Raw genomic sequence first — 11413 nt, forward strand, 5'->3', positions numbered from 1 at the left:
TTATATCTAAAACATTGAGTTATTAAAGGAAAATATATTAAGATAGAAATGGGAACATATTATTTCCTTTTTCCCTGAAAGTATTCTGAAGAAAACGAATGAAAACAAACATCTGCATATGTTAAGAGTTTCTTTTTATTTAGAAAGTCACTAGTGCATCCAAATAATGTCCCTTGTAGCATAACTTCTACTAAAATTATTACATTTGTAATACATTTCAGTCATCTAATTTTGTTTGAACATAGAAATTGTTGAGAAAAATTCTTATCCAAGTAGGCAACAATGAGGTATATACTACACTCATTTTAAGCCATTGTATTTGACTCAGCTTTAGTAGATAAAAATGACTCAGTTCTACAGTATAATACTCATTTAGGGAATAATCCTCAGAAATGTAAGAAGAAAATAGAAATTATGTTAAATTATGGCCATGCGGGTGGTGCCTGTGGCTCAGTCAGTAAGGCGCCGGCCCCATTTACCGAGGGTGGCGGGTTCAAACCTGGCCCCAGCCAAACCGCAACCAAAAAATAGCCAGGCGTTGTGGCGGGCGCCTGTAGTCCCAGCTACTCAGGAGGCTGAGGCAAGAGAATCACTTAAGCTCAGGAGTTGGAGGTTGCTGTGAGCTGTCTCAGGCCACGGCACTCTACAGAGGGCCATAAAGTGAGACTCTGTCTCTACAAAAAAAAAAAAAATACATGGCCATGCAATAAACCTTTTTATATAATTTTATAGGCAATTTCGTGAAGGTGATGTACATAAGTCACGTGTTAGGCCTTGAAATAAGTCTGATAATACCTTTTAAGTACAGGGCTAGGGACCATACTTCAATTACATTTTCAAGTATAATATACTTATAAAAGTAGAAAGGGGCAATGACCTTAGCTGTAACTAACTGGATTCAAATAAAGAGCTAGTTAAAAGTAACTTTGGTTCTCCATGAAAAGCCTTTCAGGAATAAAACCATCATTTCATGACATTAAGTCTTTCTGCTCCAGGAGAACCCTCAGGTATAGTCATCCAGTAAAGGAATTGAAGAAGTAGTTAGTTATGTCTCTTTCGGATGCCATTTCAATATAATCACCAAGCCTCTGATCTAGAACTTAATTGGTCCTGGACAAAATAAAATGTAATGCTGTATTAAACAAAACCAGTTTGGATATATGTATGTATGTATGTATGTGTATATATATATATATATTTTTTTTTTTTTTCTAATCAGTAGAGGACCTTGGTGAATGGGATAGAAGGCCTTCTCATTTGTCCACCTGGTAAAATTTGAAGGAGCACACTCAATTGGTTAAGGAGGCTGAGGAAGACCTTTAATTGTGTGGTGACACTGAGGGCAAAACCCAGTTCTAAACATTCAATCTAGATCAGCTTCAGAATAATCATTTTGAATAGGTCGTTTGTTGTAACCAATGTCCTATAGCCAGAGTGGGGAGAGATGGCTATTTATAATCAAGGCAATGCCAGTTGTCTAAAGACACCTTTGTAGCAAGAATTGGTTAACAAAAGCAACAGCATTAAATATCAAGTCCATGACAAACTTAACACTAGACTTAAAATTCAAGTCTGAGAGTGTGCTTGCTTTGGCAGCACTTATACTAAAATTGGAACGATACAGAGAAGATTAGCATGGCCTCTGCGCAAGGATGACACACGTTCCATATTAAAAAAAAAAAAATCAAGTCTGAGAAAACAAATTTGACATTTATTTTTCCCCTAGTTTGGAGCCTCTCTATTCAGAAAAAAATATATATATATATAAAACAACAGCAAAGGAACAACATTTTATCAACAAAATAATAATAGTCAAATTAGTGAGTTTAACTTTGTAAGCTCTCAGTAGATCAAATGATAAATAAACATAATACTATTAAGTAGGAATAGTAAAGAATTAAGTATGAAAAGTAACAGTAATTAAGTAGAATGTTATTAATATTAGGAGTATTTCTTTAGCAATGTTTTCAAAGTCTACTCATATCACAGAGTTAAATTTGATGTATGTACCCCTCAGTAGAATTTGTTGAGGGCCAATTGTTTCATCTTCTTTCAATTATAAGCCCATCCTCAGTTCATACAAAACAATTCTGTATAGAATGGAATTTGTCACTTATAAATGACGCAGTTGACAGGGTTTCATTATTAGTTCTCCAAGATGAGATGGGTTTTGTCTGAACAGGGAAGCTTTGTATAAACTCAGAGACAAAGGATGTTTTGCACAGGGATCTGCACAATCTTCTTAGTTGGTGGTGTTACTGTGTCCAGTTGATTTTTCAAAGTAGTTGACTGAACTGTCAGGTTGTCATCTGAGGTAGCCTATTTCACCAGTGAGATGTGTAAGTCTGTACTACAATCTCTGAGTTGTGTGGAGTAAACAGAAAAATATTGTCAGGATTCTTCTCAGAGTATTTGTAAGATTTTTTTCCCTGATGCTCTTAGATCTTGACCCACTCTTCAAAGTAGTTGATGAAAGGAATCTGGTTGCACTTGAGGCTTCTGTAAAAGAATATTTTACAAATTTTGTAAAAACTTTGAGAACAATTTATATAGACAAATGTTATATGAATATATATTAATGTACAAAATTTTTTGAGTATTAATATGGATAAAATTCCTTTGAAAATTTGTTTTTCTTAGTTGTACTATTTTTATATTTAAATTAGCCTAATTAATGTGAGTGTTGGATAAGCTTGTGTAAATATATGGCACATGACTAATCTCTTCAAACTTTAAACAAACTTACACACTAGTTAACTTAAGACTCATTGTTTAATGTATCATATTTAAATAACATCTAATAATAAAGCTAGAAAATAAAATGCACAATTTATTACTTTGGTCATTTTAAGAGGCTTATCTCTGAAAACTAATTTCTTCATTTTAGTGTCTGAAAGGCAAAAATTCTGGTCAGGAGTCACATTTAGTAATTCATTTCATTATATCTTTTTGACATTGGGTACATTTAAATTGGAGTTTTAATATTAAAATAAAGTACAGTTGTATCTTTGCAAAAAGTCATGTTGGATTCAAAAGAATGAGGAATTGTTACAGCCAAGGCAGTTTGAGAGGACATAAGGGATTATAAGGAGCCTGTCAGCTATGCCAATGTATTTTTAATTCTGCATGAGACATTGATTTTAAGTGATAGATCAATCTTAATGTGAAAGATAAAATGGCTTTGATTTAGATACAATTTTTATTATTAATTTAAGTTAGTAAGAAATTGGTGTGTCCTAAGACAAGCTACTTTAGAAAACAACAGTGAATAAGAATATACTGAAGATAAGACCGTTTGGCCAACCTATAAAGCCACTATTTTAAAACCTATAAATAATTTAGGTTTGAGAAATCTTATTTACTTATTTATTTATTTATTTATTTTTTTTTGTAGAGACAGAGTCTCATTTTATGGCCCTCGGTAGAGTGCCATGGCCTCACACAGCTCACAGCAACCTCCAACTCCTGAGCTTAAGCGATTCTCTTGCCTCAGCCTCTCTAGTAGCTGGGACTACAGGCACCCACCACAACGCCTGGCTATTTTTTGGTTGCAGTTTGGCCGGGGCCAGGTTTGAACCCGCCACCCTCGGTATATGGGGCTGGCGCCTTACCGACTGAGCCACAGGCGCCACCCGAGAAATCTTTTCTAATGGTGACTTTAATTTTAATATAAGATAATTACATAAAAAACTTAAATCTTTTGGTATATTTTCTGAGGACATATTTTATAGAAAAGGACCAGAAAATATGTGTTTTCATTGTTGGAAGATAATTAGTTCTACTTCAGACAAAAATTGTAATTGGGAGGTGATATCTTATAATTATAGAGATAGTTGTTTAAGGTACATCACATACTTATTGCAAACTTTTCCAATAAAAACTACAGGCTTAAGCAGCTAGGGTGCTAGCCACATACACCAGAGTTGGTGGGTTCAAATCCAGCCCAGGCTTGCCAAACAACAATGACAACTACAACTTAAAAATAGCTGAGCATTGTGGCAGATGCCTGTAGTCCCAACTACTTGGGATGCTGAGGCAAGAGAATTGCTTAAGCCCAGGAGTTTGAGGTTGCTGTGAGCTGTGACTCCACAGTACTCTGCTCAGGACAACAGCTTGAGACTCTGTCTCAAAACAAACCAACAACAACAAAAAAAAAAAAAAAAAAAACTCACTTTGTTAAGAAAGAACATGTTCCAGTGTTGGGCACTGTTTCTAAGAGGGATCATAAACACTATTCTGGAATATTTTTAGATTTGAATTACTTTCTTTAGAAATTACACATTTATTAGATAGCATTTATCCTAAATTTATTCTTAGGAAGTTAATTCAAATTGAAAAGATGGACATCCTGCCCAGAACATGGCATCGCTGAGTGGTGTTAGCTGTCTGAACTGGGTATGTCAGCCATGGCTGCCTCACAGAAGCAGGCCAAGTAATGAGGGTGGAGGGTGCTTTTCCTGTGACTGTGCTACCAGGAGATGGTGTGGGGCCTGACCTGATGCACACTATCAAGGAGATGGTTAAGGCTGCTGCTGTCCCAGTGGAGTTCCAGGATCATCACCTGAGGGAAGTGCAGAATATGGCATTTGAGGAGAAGCTGGAGCAGTTGCTGAGTTGCACGAAGAACAAAGTGGCCATCTTATACCCCAATGGAATATAAGAGGAAACCAGGTTCCTATGAAATGCAGCAGAGGCATAAGTTGGATTTATTTGCGAACCTAGTCCATGTGAAGTCACTTCCTGAGTGTATGACTCAGCACAACAACCTATATCTGGTGACCATTCAAGATCAGACAGAGGGGGAGTATAGCTCTCTGGAACACAAGACTGTGATTGAGTGTTTGAAGATTGTTACATAAGCCTTTGACTATGCCTCCAAGAAGGTGTGGTGCAAGGTCACTGCTGTCCACAAGGCCAACATCATGAAATTGGGAATGGGTTGTTTCTGCAGTTCTGTGAGGAAGTTGCTAAATGGCACCCCAATTCAAATTTGAGACAATAATCATAGACAATGGCTGCATGAAACTAGTGCAGAATCCTTACCAGTTTGATGTGCTTGTGATGCCCAATGTCTTTGCAAACATTATTGACAATCTGGCTGATGGGCTGATAGGGAGAGCTGGTTTGGTTCTGATGAGTGCTACAGTGCAGAATATGCAGTCTTAGACAAGGGTGCCTTGCACTCATTTACCCAGGCAGTGGGCAGGAATATAGCCAACCCCACAGCCATGCTAGTCAGCTTCCAACACGCTGTGTAATCTCAACCTTGAGTAACAGTACAACATGATTACAGATGTAATGAAGAAGGTAATCAAAGGTGCAGACTTGAGAAATGGCAAGCTATAGCACCATAACTAACTTCACCAAGTTTGTCATAGGCCACTTGCACCCCTATGGGAGCTAGAGCCCTTTATTTCTTCCAATCTTACAAGGATCATAATACATATACATCCCTTCAGTACAGTGGACCAGGGAAAAGACCTTGAACCTCTAGCTAATAACACTGTGTGCCATGATAATTTTTAAAGATCATTAATTAAATTATTTTCAAAAGAACTTCAAAGCACAGTAAGTATATTCTTATCTTTCCTCTTTTTTTGGATCAACATAATTGAAGTGTACTGAATCTAACTATCAGTTCAAGCATGCCATAATTCAAAAAGTTTGAAAAAACTGTTCTAGACAGTGGACCATAATCACCTTTCTGAGCAGAGCCTAAGTTGTCCTAGGGCTGGCTTCCTTAGGGAACTATGTCTGCTGGGTGGTGGTGGGAATGTTATAGGTGTGGGCCTAGGCTGCAGGGATTATCAACATTGTCCCCCACAGGTTTTTTTTTATTATAATTAGATCATAACTGTGTACATTACTGCATTTATGGGATACAATGTGCTGATTTTATATACAATTTGGAATATTTACATCAAACTGGTTAACATATTATTCACCTCAATTATTTAATTGTGTGTTTAGACATTTATACTCTACTATCTATGTATTGGACATGTACACAAGCAATATGCACAGTAGGTGAGGTCCCACTGATTATTCTCCCTTCACCTGTCTACCCACCTCCCATCCCCTCACCCTCCTCTTTTCTCCTTCTTTCTGGACTATAATTCTATTTTATCTATCACATGAAATATGGGTGATTATATCTTGATTTCATAATAATATTGAGTACATTGGGTATTTTTTTTCCATTCTTAAGATACTTTACTGAGAAGAATATGATCCAGCTCCATCCACGTAAACATGAAAGAGGTAAAGTCTCCATCTTTCTTTATGGCTGCATGATATTCCATGGTATACATATACCACTATTTGTTAATCCATTCATGGGTTGATGGGCACGTGGGCTGCTTCCATGACTTGGCAATTATGAACTGGGCTGCAATAAATATTCTCATGCAAATGTCCTTTTTGTAAAATGATTTTTGGCCATCTGGATATATACCTAGTAGAGGAATTTCAGGATCAAACTGCAGGTCTACTTTTAGTTCTCTAAGTGTTCTTCAAACTTCTTTCCAGAAGGGACGTGTTAGTTTGCATTCTTACCCGTGGGTCAAAAGTGTTCCCGTCTCTCCGCATCCATGCCAACAACTGTAGTTTTTAGATTTTGTTATGTGAGCTAATCTTACTGGAGTTAGAAGATATCTCAAAGTGGTTTTGATTTGCATTTCTCTGAAGATTAAAGATGATGAGAATTTTTCCATGTGTCTATACGTTATGCACCTGTCTTTTGCAGAGAAACTTCTGTTCAAGTCTCTTGCCTACAATGAAATGGGATTGCTTGTTCTTTTCTTATTAATGAATTTGAGTTCTCTGTGGATTCTGGTTGTCAAACCTTTATCAGAAACATAACCTTCAAATATCTTCTACCATTCTGAGGACTGTCTGCTTGCTTTATTTACTGTGTTGTTGGGTGTGCAGAAATTTTTGTTTTGATCAGATCCCAGTAATGTACTTCTGGTGTTGCTTCAATTGCCCAGGGGATCCTCCTCATAAAGTATTCTTCCAGTCCAATTTCTTCAAGTTTTTCCCATGCACTCTGTTCAAGAATCATTATAGTTTCATGTCTTAAGAATAAATCTTTTATCCAGTGAGAGTCAATTTTTGTTAATGGTAAAGGTGCGGGTCCAGTTTCAGTCTTCTACAAGTTGCCAGCCAATTCTCCTAGCACCATTTGTTTAATAGGGAATCTTTCCTCCAATTTATGTTTTTGATAGGCTTACCAAAGATGAAATGATGATAAGTAGCTGGGTTCACTTTTGGGTTGTTTATTCTGTTCCAAGCATCTACATCTCTATTTTTTTGGTGCCATTACCACACTGTTTTGATCACTATAGATTTATAGTATAGCCTAAAGTGTGGAAGCATGATTCCTCCTGATTTTTTTTTGTTTCTGAGTAATGTCTTGGCTATACAAGGTTTTTTCTGATTCCATATAAAATGAAAAACTAGTTTGTCCACATCTTTAAATTATGACAATGGTGCTTTAATAGGGATTGCATTGAATTTGCATATTGCTTTGGGAAGTATGGACATTTTAACAATGTTGATTCTTCCCAGCCATGAGGATGGTACGTTTTTATATTTGTTAACATCTTCAGCTATTTCTTTTCTCAGTGTGTTATAGTTCTCTTGATAGAGATCTTTTACATCTTTTGTTAGGTAAATTCCCAGATATTTCATCTTCTTTCATACTGCTGTAAAAGGAATAGAGTGTTTAACTGTTTTTTCAGCTTGATTATTGTTGGTATATATAAATGCTACTGATTTGTGTATATTAATTTTGTATCCTGAGACACTGCTATATTCCTTGATCATTTCTAGGAGTATTGCAGTTGAAACACTGGGGTTTTCCAGGTATAAGATCATATCATCTGCAAAGAATGAGAGTTTGATCTCCTATAACCCCATTTAGATACACTTGATCACCTTCTCTTGCCTGATTGTGATGGCTAAGACTTTCATTATAATGTTGAAAAGCAGTGGAGACAATGGGCATCCTTCACTTGTATCTCATTTGAGTGGAAATGTTTTCAATTTTACTCCATTCAATATTATATTGGCTGTGGGATTACTGTCGATGGCCTCTATCAGTTTAAAAAATATCCCTTCTGTACCTATTTTTTTAAGTGTTCTGATAATGAAAGGATGCTGGATATTATCAAAAACTGCTTCTGCATAAATTGAGAGACTCATATGGTCTCTTTTTTATTATGTTTATGTGATATATTATATTTATAGATTTATATATGTTGAACCAACCTTGAGACCCTAGGATCAAACCAACTTGGTCATGATGTATAATTTGATGTGTTGCTGGATTCTCTTTGCTAGACTCTTATTGAATATTTTTGCATCTATATTCATTGAAGACATTGGTCTATAATTTTCTTTCCTTGTTGGGTCTTTTCCTGATTTGGGGATCAGGGTGATATTTGCTTCATAGAATGAGTTGGAAAGTAGTCCTTCTTTTTCTATTTTTGTGGAAAAGTTTACGTAACATAGGTATTACTTCCTCTTTAAATGTTTGGGAGAATTATGATGTGAAGCCTTCTGGTCCCAGGCTTTTCTTTTTAGGGAGATTTCGTATAGTTGATTCTATTCCATTACTTGATATAGGTCTATTCAACATTTCCTATTCTTTCTGGCTGAGTCTAGGAAGGTGGCATGCTTCCAGGTGTTGGTCTATTTCCTTCATATTTTCAAATTTCTGAGAATAGAGTTTTTTTATAGTATTCAGTAAAGATCTTTTGAATTTCTGAGGTATCTGTTGTTATTTTGCCTTTGTCATTTTTGATTGGCAATATTAGGGATTTTACTTTTCTGCTTTTCATTAAGTTAGACAAAGGTTTATCAATTTTGTTAACCTTTTCAAAATACCACCTGTTTGATTCATTTACCTGTTGAATGATTCTTTTGTTTTCAATTTCATTTGATTGTTTTCTGATTTTAGTTATTTCTTTTCTTCTGCTGGGTTTGGGGTTGGAATGTTCTTCCTTTCCAGTTGCTTAAGAAGTCCCATGAAGTTGTTGACTTCTTCATGTTCCATTCTGTTGAGGAGGGCTTGCAACACTACAAATTTCCCTCTGAGGACTGCCTTTGCAGTATCCTACAGGTTCTGATAATTCATGTCTTCATTACCATTTTGTTCCAAAAATTTAGTAATTTCCTTCTTAATCTCATCTATGACCTAGCTATCATTCAGCATAAGATTATTTAGCTTCCATGTTTTTGTAGGTGTATGAATATTCATGCTATTATTAAGCTCTACTTTTATTTCATGATGGTCCGAGTAAATAAAAGGAATATATTTTTTTTTTGTATTGTTGGGGATTCATTGAGGGTACAATAAGCCAGTTACACTGATTGCAATTGTTAGGTAAATTCCCTCTTGCAATCATGTCTTGCCCCCACAAAGTGTGACACACACTAAGGCCCCACCCTCCTCCCTCCATCCCACTTTCTGCTTCACCCCCAATAACCTTAATTGTCATTAATTGTCCTCATATCAAGATTGAGTACATAGGATTCATGCTTCTCCATTTTTGTGATGCTTTACTAAGAATAATGTCTTCCACTTCCATCCAGGTTAATAAGAAGGATGTAAAGTCTCCATTTTTTTAATGGCTGTATAGTATTCCATGGTATACATATACCACAGCTTGTTAATCCATTCCTGGGTTGGTGGGCATTTAGGCTGTTTCCACATTTTGGCAATGGTAAATTGAGCTGCAATAAACAGTCTAGTACAAGTGTCCTTATGATAAAAGGATTTTTTTCCTTCTGGGTAAATGCCCAGTAATGGGATTGCAGGATCGAAAGGGAGGTCTAGGTTGAGTGCTTTGAGGTTTCTCCATACTTCCTTCCAGAAAGGTTGTACTAGTTTGCAGTCCCACCAGCAGTGTAAAAGTGTTCCCTTCTCTCCACATCCACGCCAGCATCTGCAGTTTTGAGATTTTGTGATGTGGGCCATTCTCACTGGGGTTAGATGATATCTCAGGGTTGTTTTGATTTGCATTTCTCTAATATATAGAGATGATGAACATTTTTTCATGTGTTTGTTAGCCATTCATCTGTCGTCTTTAGAGAAAGTTCTATTCATGTCACTTGCCCATTGATATAAGGGATTGTTGGCTTTTTTCATGTGGATTACTTTGAGTTCTCCATAGATCCTGGTTATCAAGCTTTTGTCTGATTGAAAATATGCAAATATCCTTTCCCATTGTGTAGGTTGTCTCTTTGCTTTGATTATTGTGTCCTTAGCTGTACAGAAGCTTTTCAGTTTAATGAAGTCCCATTTGTTTATTTTTGTTGTTGTTGCAATTGCCATGGCAGTCTTCTTCATGAAGTCTTTCCCCAGGCCAATATCTTCCAGTGTTTTTCCTAAGCTTTCCTGGAGGATTCTTATTGTTTCATGCCTTAAATTTAAGTCCTTTATCCATCTTGAATCAATTTTTGTGAGTGGGGAAAGGTGTGGGTCCAGTTTCAGTATTTTATATGTAGACATCCAGTTCTCCCAACACCATTTATTGAATAGGGAGTCTTTCCCCCAAGGTAAGTTCTTGTTTGGTTTATCAAAGATTAGGTGGTTGTAAGATGTTAGTTTCATTTCTTGGTGTTCAATACGATTCCAAGTGTCTATGTCTCTGTTTTTGTGCCAGTACCATGCTGTCTTGACCACTATGGCTTTGTAGTACAGACTAAAATCTGGTATGCTGATGCCCCCAGCTTTATTTTTGTTACAGAGAACTGCCTTAGCTATACGGGTTTTTTTCCGGTTCCATACAAAACGCAGAATCATTTTTTCCAAATCTTGAAAGTACGATGTAGGTACTTTGATAGGAATGGCATTGAATAGGTAGATTGCTTTGGGAAGTATAGACATTTTAACAATGTTGATTCTTCCCATCCATGAGCATGGTATGTTCTTCCATTTGTTAAAATCCTCTGCTATTTCCTTTCTGAGGAGTTCATAGTTTTCTTTATAGAGGTCCTTCACCTCCTTCGTTAGGTATATTCCTAGGTATTTCATTTTCTTTGAAACTATGGTGAAGGAAGTTGTGTCCTTAATTAGCTTCTCATCTTGACTGTTATTGGTGTATACAAAGGCTACTGACTTGTGGACATTGATTTTATATCCTGAAACATTACTGTATTTTTTGATGACTTCTGGGAGTCTTGTGGTTGAGTCTTTGGGGTTCTCTAAGTATAAGATCATGTCATCAGCAAAGAGGGAGAGTTTGACCTCCTCTGCTCCCATTTGGATTCCCTTTATTTCCTTGTCTTGCCTAATTATATTGGCTAGAACTTCCAGTACTATGTTGAATAGTAAAGGTGACAGAGGACAACCCTGTCTTGTTCCAGTTCTAAGAGGAAAAGCTTTGAGTTTTACTCCATTCAGTAA

General features: G+C 36.4%; 1 non-coding gene and 1 pseudogene across 1 annotated transcript; both read left to right on the plus strand.

The window, feature by feature from the left end:
* The first annotated feature begins 1580 nt into the window (after positions 1–1580).
* LOC128578718 (U6 spliceosomal RNA) lies at positions 1581–1688 on the plus strand. The gene has a single exon (XR_008377854.1). It is a non-coding gene; the product is annotated as a U6 spliceosomal RNA (small nuclear RNA).
* A 2747-nt stretch (positions 1689–4435) lies between these two features.
* LOC128576923 (isocitrate dehydrogenase [NAD] subunit beta, mitochondrial-like) lies at positions 4436–4810 on the plus strand (annotated as a pseudogene).
* The last annotated feature ends 6603 nt before the right edge of the window (positions 4811–11413 follow it).

Source organism: Nycticebus coucang, chromosome X, assembly GCF_027406575.1.
Source record: "Nycticebus coucang isolate mNycCou1 chromosome X, mNycCou1.pri, whole genome shotgun sequence".
Lineage (NCBI taxonomy): Eukaryota > Metazoa > Chordata > Mammalia > Primates > Lorisidae > Nycticebus > Nycticebus coucang.